The sequence below is a fragment of the Callithrix jacchus genome, chromosome 11 (genome assembly GCF_049354715.1).
Source record: "Callithrix jacchus isolate 240 chromosome 11, calJac240_pri, whole genome shotgun sequence".
Taxonomy (NCBI): domain Eukaryota; kingdom Metazoa; phylum Chordata; class Mammalia; order Primates; family Cebidae; genus Callithrix; species Callithrix jacchus.
This window is the reverse complement of record NC_133512.1, coordinates 76,073,638-76,088,099: the sequence shown is the minus strand read 5'-3', so window position 1 is coordinate 76,088,099 and position 14,462 is coordinate 76,073,638. Positions and strand designations below refer to the sequence as shown.

Below are 14,462 nucleotides of genomic sequence, written 5' to 3'. Positions count from 1 at the left end.
CTAGACTTTGTATTCTTGTTACCTGGGAGCTGATGACATGAAAAGGTGAAGCCTAGGCTCACTTCCGCAAACAATAAAATACAAATTATACTCAAGTACTTTTTATTTATTTATTTATTTTTATTTTTTAATACTCTAGCATTTATAGGCATTGTTACCCTGTTGCATTTCTCTTTCCTATTTAAAAGATATGATTATGATTCACTCTGTGTGTGTGTGTGTGTGTGTGTGTGTGTGTCTGTATGTTGCATGTCTGTGTGTATGTAAGGGGCTGGCTTATATCTAAAGTGACCAGAAGTCCTGATTTGCCTAGGAGAGTCACAATTTATACCTCTTGCCCTGGGGCCCATCCATTTAGCACCCCCTTTTACTTTCAAAGGTATCTAGTTGGGATGATAAATTATATGATTTCTCTATTTCTAGAAAGAATGCAGTGGCACAGAATAAAGAGAACAAACCCAGGAAAGCTAGGTTCAGCTCCTGTCTTACCAGTCCCCGTAGGGTGGCCTTGGTCAAGTTGCCTGACGTTAGTTTCCTTCTCTGTGAACTAAGAATGATGCTTCTACCCACCCTCCCTCCCCAGTCAGTTTTCTCTGAGATACCAGTTATGCCATGGATGCAAATGAACTTTGTAAAGAGGAAAGCCTAGCAAGAGTCAGGGATCATTCCCATCTTCAAACTAACATTGTTTCACACTTGAATTGACTCTGGCTTGGGAAAACTAGCATGAGAATATAAGTCATGTGAGCTTTTCAACTTGTCTTCTCTAAGGCTGGAGACATCCGTAGCCTGCTTCTGCCAAGGAAATAACGAGCAAAGATGTCTGCTTGAGTTTCCACCTCCAGAATTCCATCAGGGAAGAGAACATGGCTGTTAAAAGTAAAACCATAATCCAGTGGTTTTCTTTAAAATGAATCAATGAGTTGGGCACTGTGGCTCATCCTTGTAGTCCCAGCTGTTAAGGAGGCTGAGGCAGGAGGATCACTTGAGCCCAGGAGTTTGAGGCTACAGTGAGCTGTGATCACACCACTGCACTCCAGCCTGGGTGACAGAGCAAGACCCTTTCTCTAAAAAAATAAAGTGCACCAATGTAAGAATTATCCAATAAAGATTTAACTTAACACTTTTTTTGTATGAGTAGAACTCTTCTGGAAGTTTGACATGAGGATGGAATGGGGTGCAAATAGCAGTGGTGCCCCAGACACAGGTGCTGTTTTGCCTATGAAACAGTTTTATTTTTTCAAAGTTAAAATTGCCTTTGTTCTTACTATAAAGGAATGCACTGCAAAAACTGCCAATATTTCAGAAAATCTAAAAAAGTACAATACAAAAATAAACATTTCCATGTAAAACATTCCAATCTTTTTTCTATGTGTGTTTGTCTGTGTGTTGTACATATGTATCTACATGCATATATTTTATATTTTTTAAATAAAAGTGGAATCTTGTTATAGACATTGCTTTGCAACCTGCTTTTTTTCCATCTAAAATTATCATGGACACATTTTAGTAAATATAGATCTGCAACATCATTTTTATGCATCTCTAGCATTCCATTGAGTAGATGTGCCAATAATTTACTTAACCAGTGCCTGATTGCCTGTAATTGAAGTTGTTTAGGGGCACAGTATCTACCCCTTTTGCTATAATTTTTAGAAATCAATATAAGGTATCTACATACATACACACAAATTTGACACATTTTTCGAAATGCTACCACAAGGCCGGGTGCGGTGGCTCACGCCTGTGATCCCAGCACTTTGGGAGGCCGAGGCGGGTGGATCACGAGGTCAAGATCGAGACCGTCCTGGTCAACGTGGTGAAACCTCGTCTCTACTAAAAATACAAAAAATTAGCTGGGCATGGTGGCGCATGCCTGTAATCCCAGCTACTCAGGAGGCTGAGGCAGGAGAGTTGCCTGAACCCAGGAGGCGGAGGTTGCAATGAGCCGAGATCGCGCCATTGCACTCCAGCCTGGGTAACAAGAGCAAAACTCTGTCTCAAAAAAAAAAAAAAGAAAAAAGAAAGGCTACCACAAGTTTTGTGTATTAATGTTTGTCTTTTTTTGCATTTAAGTGGAAAGATCTATGACAAAGTGTACACTTGGAGAAGCTATAAATAATAAGGCAAAGGCGCCGGGCACAGTGGCTCACACCTATAATCCCAGCACTGAAGGCAGGCAGATCACTTGCGCTCAGGAGTTCAAGAGCAGCCTCCACAACATGGTAAAACCCCATCTCTACAAAAAATGCAGAAATTAGGCAGGTGAGGTAGTGTGTGCCTGTAGTCCCAGCTACTGGGGAGGCTGGGGTGGGAGGATCACTTGAGCCCAGGAGGTGGAAGTTGCAGTGAGCCAAGATGCACCACTGCACTCCAGCGTGGGTGATAGAGCCAGAGCCTGTCTCAAAAATAATAATAGAGCAAAAGGGCAGTGCAGGGTGGAAAGCCAAGGTATCACATCATTGCAAACTGCCTGAGGCAGTAAATTACTTTAGGAATAACCTCCTCGTACACAGGAGCTCCAGTATGGTCATTCCTGAAACAACACTGCTGCCAGGGGCCCTTGTCATTTTCTGTCTTTTTTTTTTTTTTTTTGAGATGAAGTCTCAGTTTGTCGCCCAGGCTGGAGTGCAGTGACATGATCTCGGCTCACCGCAACTTCCGCCTCCCAGGTTCAAGTGATTCTCCTGCCTCAGCCTCCCAAGTACCTGGGATTACATACCACCATGCCCGGCTAATTTTTTTATATTTTTAGTAGAGATGGGGTTTCACCATGTTAGCTAGGATGGTCTTGATCTCCAGACTTTGTGATGCGCCTACGTCGGCCTCCCAAAGTGCTGGGATTACAGGCATGAGCCACCATACCCAGCCGTCTTATTTATTTATTTATTTTTAAGATGGAATCTCACTCTATTGCCCAGGTTGGACTGAAATGGCACAGTCTTGGCTCACTGCAACCTCCACCTCACAGGTTCAAGCGATTCTTTTCCCTCAGCCTCCTGAATAGCTGGAACAACAGGTACGTGCCACCACACCTGGCTAGTTTTTATATTTTTAGAAGAGATGGAGTTTCACCCCATTGGCCAGGCTGGCCTCAAACTCCTGGCCTCAGGTGATCCACCCACCTCGGTCTCCCAGAGTTCTGGGATTATAGGCATGCGCCACCATGCCCAGCCCCCCTTGTCATTTTCTAGCCCCTCCATCCCCAGTCATTGGAATATTCCTTTCACAACAGAAAACATTGAATGCACATGCAGGTGTTTACAGGTGGTGGGTTCTATAATACCTCAGTATCATGAGCTCTGCCATTGAGTGAAGCTGCTTGGGAACCCAGCCAGGAGCTCAGAGCAGCTCGGAGCGTCTCTGAGATGCTGCTCCTCAGCTCCAGGTCAGGACACATTCAGGCTGTCATTGAGAAACAGTTTACACTCAGTTTATACGTAATACCAGCAAGCTTGATGGTCTGATTTCCAAGTTCAGGAAATTAGAACTCTAAGGAGGATTGTGGGGGCAGGCCTTCACAGTAAAAAGAAGTGACACCAGACTGCGGGAAAATACAAGTAAAAGCCAGAAATCGGGGAAGCTGAAAGCCCTGCATTCTTTCCCGGTGTCTGAAAACTATAGACACCACCCATGATGATCGGGCAATCAGTTTAGCAAATCCTGAGTGACATTTTATACAACGGAAGACAAGAGATCACAGTGCTTTGTAGGTAGTGAAGGTAAGCATTATCTTTGGGAACTTGTGTCCATATACAGATCTGCAATACTAGGTTACACTGTAACATTTCTTTCTTTTTTTTTTTAAATGAGATGGAGTCTTGCTCTGTTTCCAAGGCTGGTGTACAACAGTACAATCTCAGCTCACTGCAACCTCCGCCTTCCAGGTTCAAGCAATTCTCCTGCCTCAGCCTCCCGAGTAGCTGGGATTACAGGCACCCACCACCACTCCCAGCTAACTTTTGTATTTTTAGTAGAGACGGGTTTTCACTGTGTTGGTCAGGCTGGCCTCAAACTCCTGACCTCGTGATCCACCCACCTCGGCCTCCCAAAGTGCTAGGATTACAGGTGTGAGCCACCGCACTCAGCCCTGTAAAATTTGTTTCTTAGGTAAATTGGGGTCAGAAAGTTTGACAGCTACAGTGGTAGGCTCTAAAGTCACCATAGTTTTATAGCAGTTAATGCCTGTAACATTGACTTTTGAGTTATCAAAAAAAGATCAAATAACATTCAAAGTGTACCACTTAAGGAATCAAAAACAGGCACTGTGGTTTACGCCTGTAATCCCAGCACTTTTGGAGGCTGAGGTGGATGGGTCACGAGGTCAGGAGATCGAGACCATCCTGGCTAACATGGTGAAACCCCGTCTCTACTAAAAATACAAAAAATTAGCCAGGTGTGGTGGCACATGCCTGTAATCCCAGCTACTTGGGAGGCTGAGGCAGGAGAGTTGCTTGAACCCAGGTGGCAGAGGTCACAGTTAGCCAAGATCACACCACTGCACTCTAGCCTGGGCAACAGAGCGAGACTCCATCTAAAAAACAAAAAAAGAAAGAAGTCAAAATATAGTGGGATGGCCGGGCGTCGTGGCTCATGCCTATAATCCCAGCATTTTGGGAGGCTGAAGCAGGCAGATCACCTGAGGTCAGAAGTTTGAGACCAGCCTGGCCAACATGGCGAAATCCTGTCTCTATTAAAAATACAAAATTAGCAGGGCGTGGTGGCGCACACCTATAATCCTAGCTACCTGGGAGGCTGGGGAAGGAGAAGCAATTGAACCTGGGAGGCAGAGACCGCCGAGATCACACCATTGCACTCCAGCCTGGGCAATAGAGCGAGACTCCACCTCGAAAGGAAAAAAAAACAAAAACGAAGTGCAGTGGAATGAGGATCTTGTGGAATGAGGGTCTTTTGGAAAGAGTCCTGCTCCACTGTGGCTATGTCTTTGTAAAGATTTGGCATTATACATTTTGAATGGAAAGGCTTTCTACCTTCTCCCTAACTTGAACCACCAACAACGTTTTAGAAACACCAAATTTGATTCATATTTAATATAAAGATACTCACTTTCCAGATATGCCTAGTAAGGTATACATATACCTTTACAATTCAGATTAAGGGAGACTTCATTTGTTCATGCAAAACATGTATTTAAAACACAGCAAAGTTTCTATGCTCTGGCTGGGCATTGGCCTGCAAAGATAGGTGAGACTCAGAACCTGCCCTCAGGGAATGTCAGACCGGGAGTCTGGATTCCAGTCAACCCACATTTGAGACCTTTATCATAAAGTCATCTTTCAAACTGTAGTGCAGTACTGGCTAAGGCTGGCTCACATTGATACTCATTCTCCCCAAAAATCTGGTGGATGGCCAGGCGCAGTGGCCCACGCTTGTAATCTCAGCACTTTGGGAGGCCGCGGCAGGCGGATGACTCGACCCCAGGAGACCAGCCTGAGTGTCATGGCAAAACCTTGTCTCTAGAAAAAATTTTTAAAAAATTAGCCAGGCATAGTGGTACATGCCTGTAGTCCCAACTACTCAGGGGGCTGAAGTGGGAGGATCACTTGAGCCCAGGAATTTGAGGCTACAGTGAACAATGGTCACACCACTGCATTCTAGCCTGGGTGACACAGCGAGACCCTATCTCAGGAAAATGTAATTTTTAAAAAGAGAAATCTAGCATATGTGGCCCCTTAGATGCAAAACTGATATTGTGACAACAGTTACAATGTCTTGGTTTGTGGGTCCACGTCACAAAGGATTAAGCCAAATCTAGTTGCAGGTTTGGTCAGGCAAGACTGGCTTAATCGTTATGAATCCAGGTAACAGGGCACAAGTGAGGCATGTTGAGCTGAGTGTGGGCACCACTGGGAAGTCCGCATGGCAATGTCAGGCTCTAGAACCCAAGCATTGAAGCCAAGCCTGCAGCCAGTAGCAGCCACAGCTACCAACATGCTTTCCTTGCCTTTCTATCTCCCACAAGCTCAGGCTCCATCCTGTGTTGGCTCCATTCACTTTTTGGCCAGCTTTCCACATGTCCAGACCATGTGTAAAGACCGTGCTGGTCCCCACCCAACTTCCTCCTCCACATATGGAGTCTGACGCAGCTGCCTTCGCTCAGAGGAGTATAGACATCCAGGGCATGGGCACAGGGCCCCAGCTTCAGCCTTCGTGGGCCGGATGTACTGAGCTCACCAGCATTTCCCAAACCGCCTTCTCTGTCTGCATCAGCAAAACAGCATTTGTCGGAACTGTGGTGGAACTGCTTTGTTAAGCATGGTACTAACTACAACAGATTTTTGCTAATATTCCATATGTCTCCATTAGTGCACTTTAATTTGATATTACAAGTTCGATGGCTAGGCCTCATAGACTTGCAGAAGTTCTCGTTTTAAATAGCCTACCCTGTTTTCCCTTAATATGCCAGTGCTTATGAAATCATGTATCCTTCTTTTTGGCTTAAAAAATGTGGGGTGGGGGGGTGCTCTATGATCAGAGGAGTCACTCACATGTTATATGGAAATATTCTCCTCACTTTGTATCTTGTAAGCAAATGAGTTTCCCTGCCAAGACTGTTCTCATTCACCTAGCACCCATATTCTTTCAGGCAGCATGGATGCAAATGTCAACCACCTAAAGAACACTTCAGAGTGAGTGTTCACTAGCAGTCAACCTCCTGTTGACTGGAAATGCTCTGCAGCTTGGTGGGAGGTTTTATCATTCTTTTCTCTGGAGGCACCATGGAGTAAAGCAAGGAGGGCCAGACCAGGAGATCAAGACCTGGAGCATGTAGATTCATTAGTCTTCGTGACCTTCATGACAGTCAATGTGAAGTCCACCTTGACCACCCCAACTTCCCTGGCCTTTGGGTGTATGTTTTCTTGTGTTATACTTTCAGGGAGAAAGAAGTGTGAGAGGCAGATTCATAAGGGGGTGGCAGAATGTTCTGTAACTTCCTAACCATCACCTCCCAACAGGCTCCCCTCTGCATTACACATTCAGAGTCTCTGATCCTGGCCCTGAGCCTTCACTTCCTGACAGACACCTCGATTCATCCCTACTTGCAAACCTCCTGGCCATCTGCAGTAACCTGCCACCGTGTCTCCTCCGAGCAGATGCCCAACACCTGCAGTGAGCCTGCAGTGAGCCTGCTCAGCCTGTATCACATATTACTATTATGTGTCCAGTTGGCATGAACAAGGGGAATCTACTGTCATGACAGTGGGAATCTACATTTGGTCCAGTATTTTCAGTGACCTCTGTTGCGAAGAACTCAGCAAGGCCTGTCTTTGAAACACCTGTTAGAGAATTGATCCACCAAACCACGTGCTAAGCTAGATCCCTTCTACATGTGCAGGGGCTCACTGTGGATATAACATACAGCTGTCAGGCCTGCTGGGACATTCCACTTCGCTGCTCCTTAGACTAGGATTCAGTAAGAAACCAGGGGTTGGCATTTAGGTGAACTGATCAAATCAAAGGACAGGCTACAAACTGGATCAAAACTGTTGTTTTCCATTGAAATAGTAGCTCTGGAGTGCAGATGCCTGAAGCTCCCCCCACACTGTAGAAAGGAACCCTTCTGTGTTAGGCACTTGCACTGTCAAACACTGGAAAAGCTATGAAGACAGGGAGTGTTGAGAAAATTGAGGATGATGATGTGCTTTTATTTTATTTTATTTCATGTTTAATATATTTGCGACAGTGTCTCACACTGTCACCCAGGCTAGAGTGCAGTGGCGTGATTGCAGCTTACTGCAGCCTCCGCCTCTGGGGTCAAGCAATTCTCCTGCCTCAGCCTCCCCAGTAGCTGAAAATACAGGCACCCGCCACCACGCCTGGCAACTTTTTTTATTTTTAGTAGAGACGGGATTTTACCATGTTGGCCAGGCTGGCCTCGAACTCCTAACCTCAGGCAATCCTCCTGCCTCAGCCTCCCAAAGTGCTGGGATTACAGGCATGAGCTACTGCTTCCGGCCGTTGATGTGCTTTTAAAGTCAAACAACTCTAATGGCCTTTTCAATGTTATCATTCTTTTCTCAGGAGGCACCATGGAGTGAAGCAAGGAGGGCCAGACCAGGAGATGAAGACCTGGTACTGTTTGTGGTTTGCAGTGTGGCCCTGGCCAAATCACATGGCCTCTCTAAATATAAGTTTACTTGTCTGTGAAAATGGGAATATTAAAGTCTGCCCCTTTTAAGCTGCTTTGTGAACAATGAAGCTCTACACCAGCATGTGCCATAGGCCATGTGGCTGAGACCCAAGATTGGACATCAGAAAGCTTTCCTGGGTGTGTAACCTTGGGAAAGTCACAGGTTTTTCTAAGCCCCAGTATTCCTCCTTTGTGATAGGGGTAATAATAGCCGCCCTTCCCACCTCACAAGATCAAATAGTGTAAGGTGTGTGAAAGAGACATAAACTGTGGGATTTCAACCCACAGAAATCCTGGGGCTGCTTTAAAAGTTGCTGACCCCGAGGACAGGGCTGATTGAAGACTCACTCACTTCTTGGCCAGGTGTGGTGGCTCACGCCTATACTCCCAGTACTTTGGGAGGCCGAGGTGAGCAGATCACCTGAGGTCCGGAGTTCAAGACCAGCCTGGCCAATGTGGTGAAACCATCTCTACTAAAAATAGAAAAATTAGCCAGGCACAGCGGCAGGCACCCATGCTCAGCTACTGGGGAGGCTGAGGCAGGAGAATCGCTTGAACCAGGGAGGTGGAGGTTGCAGTGAGCCAAGATGGCACCACAGCACTCCAACATGGGCAACAGAGCAAGACTCTGCCTTAAAAAAAAATACTCACTTCTCCCTCAGGACCTGAAACCTCTCTTGCTGTATCCCTTCCAGCATCCTCCTTTCTCCACCCCAGACTTCTTCCTTCCCTGCTCCTTCCTTGGTCTTGGATGCACTAAGTTGCCTTTGTTCTCCTGTGATGTGTCAGGCAACTGCTGTGTTTCACTCCCGGGTGGCTCCATTTCAGATTCCACTGAAATTTCTATATATAGTTGGTAATAAAATGTGGGTTACTTTGAGAGGAAAGCGAAAGCCGCCTGTGGGTTCCTGTTCACCACCATGGTGCTGGTGACCCCAAAACCAGAGGAGCAACTTTTGCTCTTCAGAATGAATGTGAAGCTGGCCCACAGTCACAGTGGCTTTTCCAAACAGCCTGTTTCTACTTACTCATTACTTTCCCCAAAAGCTGTGGAGTGGAGAGGGGGCAACATTTTATTCTTTAAATTAGATGGATGGATGGCTGAGGCATTAGGTTTATGACCATCCAGCAATTTAAAATTTCTTACTTGGCCAGCCATGGTGGCTGAAGCCTATAACCCCAGGACTTTGGAGGCCCAGGCAGGAGGATTGCTTGAGGCCAGGAGTTCAGGACCAGACTGGGCAACATAGTGAGACTCTGTCTCTACAAAAACTTTAAAAATTAGCCAGGCATGGTGGCGGACACCTGTGGTCCCAGCTATTTGGGAGGCTGAGGTAGAAGGATTCCTTGAGCCCAGGAGTTCAAGGCTGCAGTGAGCTGTGATGGCACCACTGCATTCCAGCCTGGGCAACAGAGCAAAACCTTGTCTCTAATTAAAACAGCAAAAAAGTTTCTCACTCTTACCTCCACGCCCAGGTTCTCTTGGAATCGTTTTCTAAACTCCTCAGGTAACTAAAATTGTATCTGTTTAATTCTCTTGGTCCTACAATGAAATACTGCTTGATGCACTCTGGGGGAAAATGAGAAAACCTGTTAAATAGGTAATTTAAGAAGTGTTTCAGCTGGGCATAACGGCTCATGCTTGTAATCCCAGTGCTTTGGAAAGCCAAGGCAGGAGGATTGCTTGAGGCCAGGAGTTTGAAACCAGCCTGGTAGCGAGACTCTGTGTCAACAAAAGATTTAAAAATTAGCGAAGTGCAGTGGTGCGGCTATTCAGGAGGCTGAATCGAGAGGATTGCTTGAGCCCAGGAATTCAAGGATACAGTGAGCTCTGATGGCACCACTGCACTTCAGCCTGGGTGGCAGAGCAAAAGTTCTCTTAAAAAGAAAGAAAAATTCATCCAGCATGTCCCTTTTTCTCCTATGGCATTTGCCAACTAAGAAATTCCAGTGCTCCTGCCATCACCCCCAGCTATGCAGCAAAGCCTCCACATTTGCAAAACTAAGTCAATCTCTAAAAGATGCCTCAAGGAAGCACCCAGTTCCTTCTGCTAATAACCGCAGTGTGTCATGTGACACCTCCCCCTCCCCCCCAACCAGTTCTCTCTGAAAACTACCCACCCACCCCACCAGTAAAGTAGCATGACGTCTGTCCTTCAACTGCCAATATCTGCGTTTCCTTCAAGGTGGTTATCTTTTGCATTTGTTATTTAAGTTCTTTATTTTTAATTGTTACCCGATTGCTTTGGGGCTTGCATAAACAGTTAACAAAAACACTTGCACGAGGCAGCCGGTTCGCTTTCAGTGCTTGTTGTTCTTGGCACTGGGTCAGTTCTATGAACTTCTGGTGTCCAACTGGTAGGACCTGAAACTCTGTGTTTAACAAGTGCCTGTAGTCAAAACAGTTGGCGTGTGCAAGCAGGGATAGCTGGTATTGACTGCAGCTGGTCAGCCGTCGGGCTGTGCACCGTGCAGAATACCGAATCGCGTTGCTCTGTTTTGGGGTTGGGCTCTGTTGTTGTTTAGTTGTTGCAATTTTTTTTCCTCCTTTTTCTTTTCTTTTTTTTTTTTGATGACATCCGTGCTATTGTGGATTGCTTCAGGTTCCAAAAGTACAACATGTTTACAGTCGCCGTAGCATCAGATTAAGTTGGCAGCCTGAGTCTCTCTGTAAGTGGTTTTAGTTTACATTTCTTCTTCTAGCAGGATGTTTTGCATAATTTTGCTGATCCTGGGTTATTTATAGACTTTTTTTGAAGAAATGGGGATGCATGAGAGTTTCTGTTCCAACTGTGGAAAGTGAAATTTGTTTTTTCACTGAGAGCAACGGTGGTGACTGTGCAGCAGAGGGTTATTTTAGCTCTTGGTGATTAATTTCTTAGGGGTCACTTGATAACGTTCTGGAGCGTCCTAGGACGTGTTGTTTTCCTTTAGTCGTTCACAAACGGAGTAAAATGAAAGTAATGATGCCATTTCCTCTGGGGCGCTCCTTGAGGGTGGATGCAGTGATTGGGTATTGTTTCAAACATCTGAAATGAGTTTACACTGGTTGTTTTGTCAAACTAACGGGAGCAGTGGCAGCTGGTGACCCAAAACCTGCCCAAGGGCTGGTCTGAAGGACTCAGAGACATGGGGGAGGGAGACAGAAAAAGGACAGACACAGGGAAGTTCCTGGATCTTAGTTTGTCCCCACCTAAATGACAGCGATATGCAGACATTTATAACCTTTTTAAAAGCATGATTGACGGCAAGATGGCATGCCGGCTCATGGTTTATCACTGTGATTTTCTGGCCTGGTGCTAGCATCTTTGGGGGCCCATGTGCATGTTTGAATAAGAAATAAAGCTTAGCAAAAACACTAAGCCAGAATTAGCACTCTATAAAAGGGTTTCCTGTAATATTTACTAGAACAGTTGGCTAAAAATTGCCGTGCTTGGCCCACTGAATGGCTGGGTAATTAAATCAGCCCTTGATATTGTACCTTGAGCACCTCCCATCTCCGAGGCTGCCTCTCCTGGAATTTGCATGGGTAAGTAGCGAGTTCATCAGCATAATGAGTGTGGAGTCCCAGTCTAATGGTCGGGGAGAACCTTGTAAATGAGACACTTCATTGTGCCTCCGGTTAAATATTTTAAACTAAACAAGTCGAAAAAGAAGCAGAAGACAGCAAACATCATTTAGGCCTCATGGAAGGCCCTCTGAGGAGTGGGTCTGCTTAGATCCAGGACTTAGAGTCCCACACAGATGAGCCCAACCTCCACCCACAACATCACTGACTCACACGTGAATGAGAACGGACAGTGAAAACGGAAATTTCCAAGGTGGTAAATGTGACCATTAGGCTGAGGCTTGACATAGTTCTTACTGTGGAGTGCTGTCAAGAGCGGATTTCTTTTCTCCTCCATGTATCTCTCATTCATATAAAAGTGCTTTTTTTTTTTTTGTCTCTAACCTTGCAGAGAATAATGATGAGGCTGCCTTGCTTTCGGTCTTGACGTTTAGAGTGTGTCCCGTACTTTCTCACACTGGCCCCACCACCAAGCTGGTGGGGTCCAAGTCCAGCCCTTTGGCCCTAGTAGGAAAAGCCTGGCTTTGGGGCCTGGCTCACACAGGGGAGCTGAGAGGCTAGAACTCAGGCTCAGACATGATCTTTCAGACCTTCGCCTCCTCATGCCCTTTCTGCTCTGGGCTAACTGGCTACAACCCGACGCTAAGGGACTCTTTGTTCTAATTTGATTCAAATCTGCCCCTGTGGATGAGGCCCCTGTTCCACTTCTCTGAGCCTCCTCCGTATGTCAGGTTGGGACAGGGAGGACTTTAGGCCCACCTTCGGAAGGCCACAGGCTTGAGGTGTGTGTGTTGGTTTGTAGGAATGCTTCTCAGCTAGGAATGATTACGGGGGCTCCCACCCCGCTGTGTCAATAACCCCCACGGCCAAAGTGAATGGAAAGTGTGAAGAGAACTTACAGGCCTTTATGTTGGAGCTGGGAAGAGTGGCAGTGAATACGGAAAGGCTTTTGCATTTGAATGGGCCAAACCCGCCCACCCTGCCATCCTTGGGAAAGTAAAGGCCCCTCAGCTCTGTCTCCAAGAGCACATCGCCCCTCCCAGCCCCTGTAGACATTGGCCTGCTAATACCTTAGAAACACCCTCCTTCCCCACTCTGATTCTTCCCTCCAGCCTAGCCCCGATGACCTAGCTGCTGTTTAAATGTCACTGATCCAGAGCATCTGGACCGCTTAGCAGCAGTGAGCATTCATGAGCCCACCGCTTCTCTCTTGGCCCCGGGGAAGTGGTTCTGTCCACCCTACAGTCAGTGAAAACCCAAGCATCCAGGCAGAACCTAGAGACCAGTGAATTCCCAGCCAAAGGTAGCACTGGGCCAGATGGTCCGTATAATTCCGTCAAACCTGTGAGAGTCTGCTAGCAGCTACCTCACTTTGCCATTAGTCTATTCACCCGCCGAGGACTTGTCTTTTCTGGAAGAACAGCCATGACATGTAGATGAATCAGGACCAGGAATCAGATTGCTTTTTGGGTAAAAGGCGAAACAGGAAAGTAAGCTGATAAAAGGAGTTGGTCACTGCCAGTCTGTAGCCCGGAGTCACACCTTTTCAGACCAGCTACTCACAGCTGCTCCGTGTGCTTGTAGACCACCTCAGCTTCAGGGCTCCAGGACAGGCAGGCTTTGGCAGGTGTCAGAGATTGGGAGATGTGCCCCACCGTGACCTTGCTGTTACTGTCCATGGGTTCTTGGGCCCTCGGTGCAATAGAAATTGACGTGTGGCCAAAAGTGTCTTCCCAGACAAGTCTTCACTGGGCCTTATGCCCAGGCATAGGGGAGACAGAGAATTCCCCAACTGACTCTCCGAAAAGAGCAGATTGGGAATTTATTTTTTTGACACAGGGTCTTGCTCTGTTGCCTGGGCTAGAGTGCAGTGGCATGATTATGGCTCACTGCAACCTCTACCTCCTGGGCCCACGTGATCTCCACACCTCACCTTCCCAAGTAGCTGGGGCTACAGGCATGTGCTACTTTGCCCAGCTAATTTATGTATTTTTAGTAGAGATGAGGTTTTCCCCATGTTGCCCAGGATGGTCTCAAATCATCGCCCACCTCAGCCTCCCAAAGTGCTGGGATTACAGGCATGAGCTACCGCACCCAGCCCCAGTTGGGATTTTTTATTAGGCGAAGTACGGAAATTGATATCTGGGTCGGGTATGCAGGCTAGGCTGGGCTGGGCAAAACGTGTGAGAGGTGGGGTATGCAAGTCAACGTACCTGGTTGTGTTGATAACTCATGGGCCACCTGGTGGACTGACCAGCGACTACAAGGCTGTAAATCAGTTGTTCAGCATTCCTTCCTGAGGTGGGACACTCCACAACCTTGGTTCTGTATTTTGGATCTTTTAAGTCCAGTTCCTGGAATTCTTTAAGTAAAAGGCATGGTTAAACATAATGAGGGCACCAAAGAACAATATAGAATGGTTCCTTTCTTTGTATGGCCGAAGTGTTGGGGTGAGTGGGCATGGGGTCATTGAGGTGGTGGTGTGGGTGTCGTGGTCAGTGGGAATGAATGAAAGAATGCCCTCGTGTGGGTAGCTGAAGCCAGGCCGCATTCCTGCTCTGTCACTGCTCAATCACGCAGACCAAGGAGGAGGATGCTTCCAAGCTGCACCTGGGCCTCTACTTCTATCCCATGCTTTTTCTCCCTGATCTGGCGAACATGCATGTTTTTTAGGTGAACCAATTGCCCTGGTATGATAGGGCTGTCAAAACAAAATGTGACAGCCTGGGTGGCTTCAACAAC

At 46.6% G+C, this 14,462-nt stretch overlaps 1 protein-coding gene across 17 annotated transcripts in view; it reads left to right on the top strand.

Moving 5' to 3' along the window:
• ATXN7L1 (ataxin 7 like 1) overlaps window positions 1-14,462 on the top strand; it is a 271,983-nt gene that overhangs the window by 170,757 nt on the left and 86,764 nt on the right. The window contains exon 1 of one of the 17 annotated variants that reach the window (XM_054237392.2): window positions 10,556-10,822. The exons of the other annotated variants lie outside the window; for them this stretch is intronic. The gene's annotated coding sequence lies outside the window, so the exon portion shown is untranslated. Of the gene's footprint in view, window positions 1-10,555; window positions 10,823-14,462 lie in introns of those variants that run through there. 17 annotated transcript variants of the gene reach the window in all.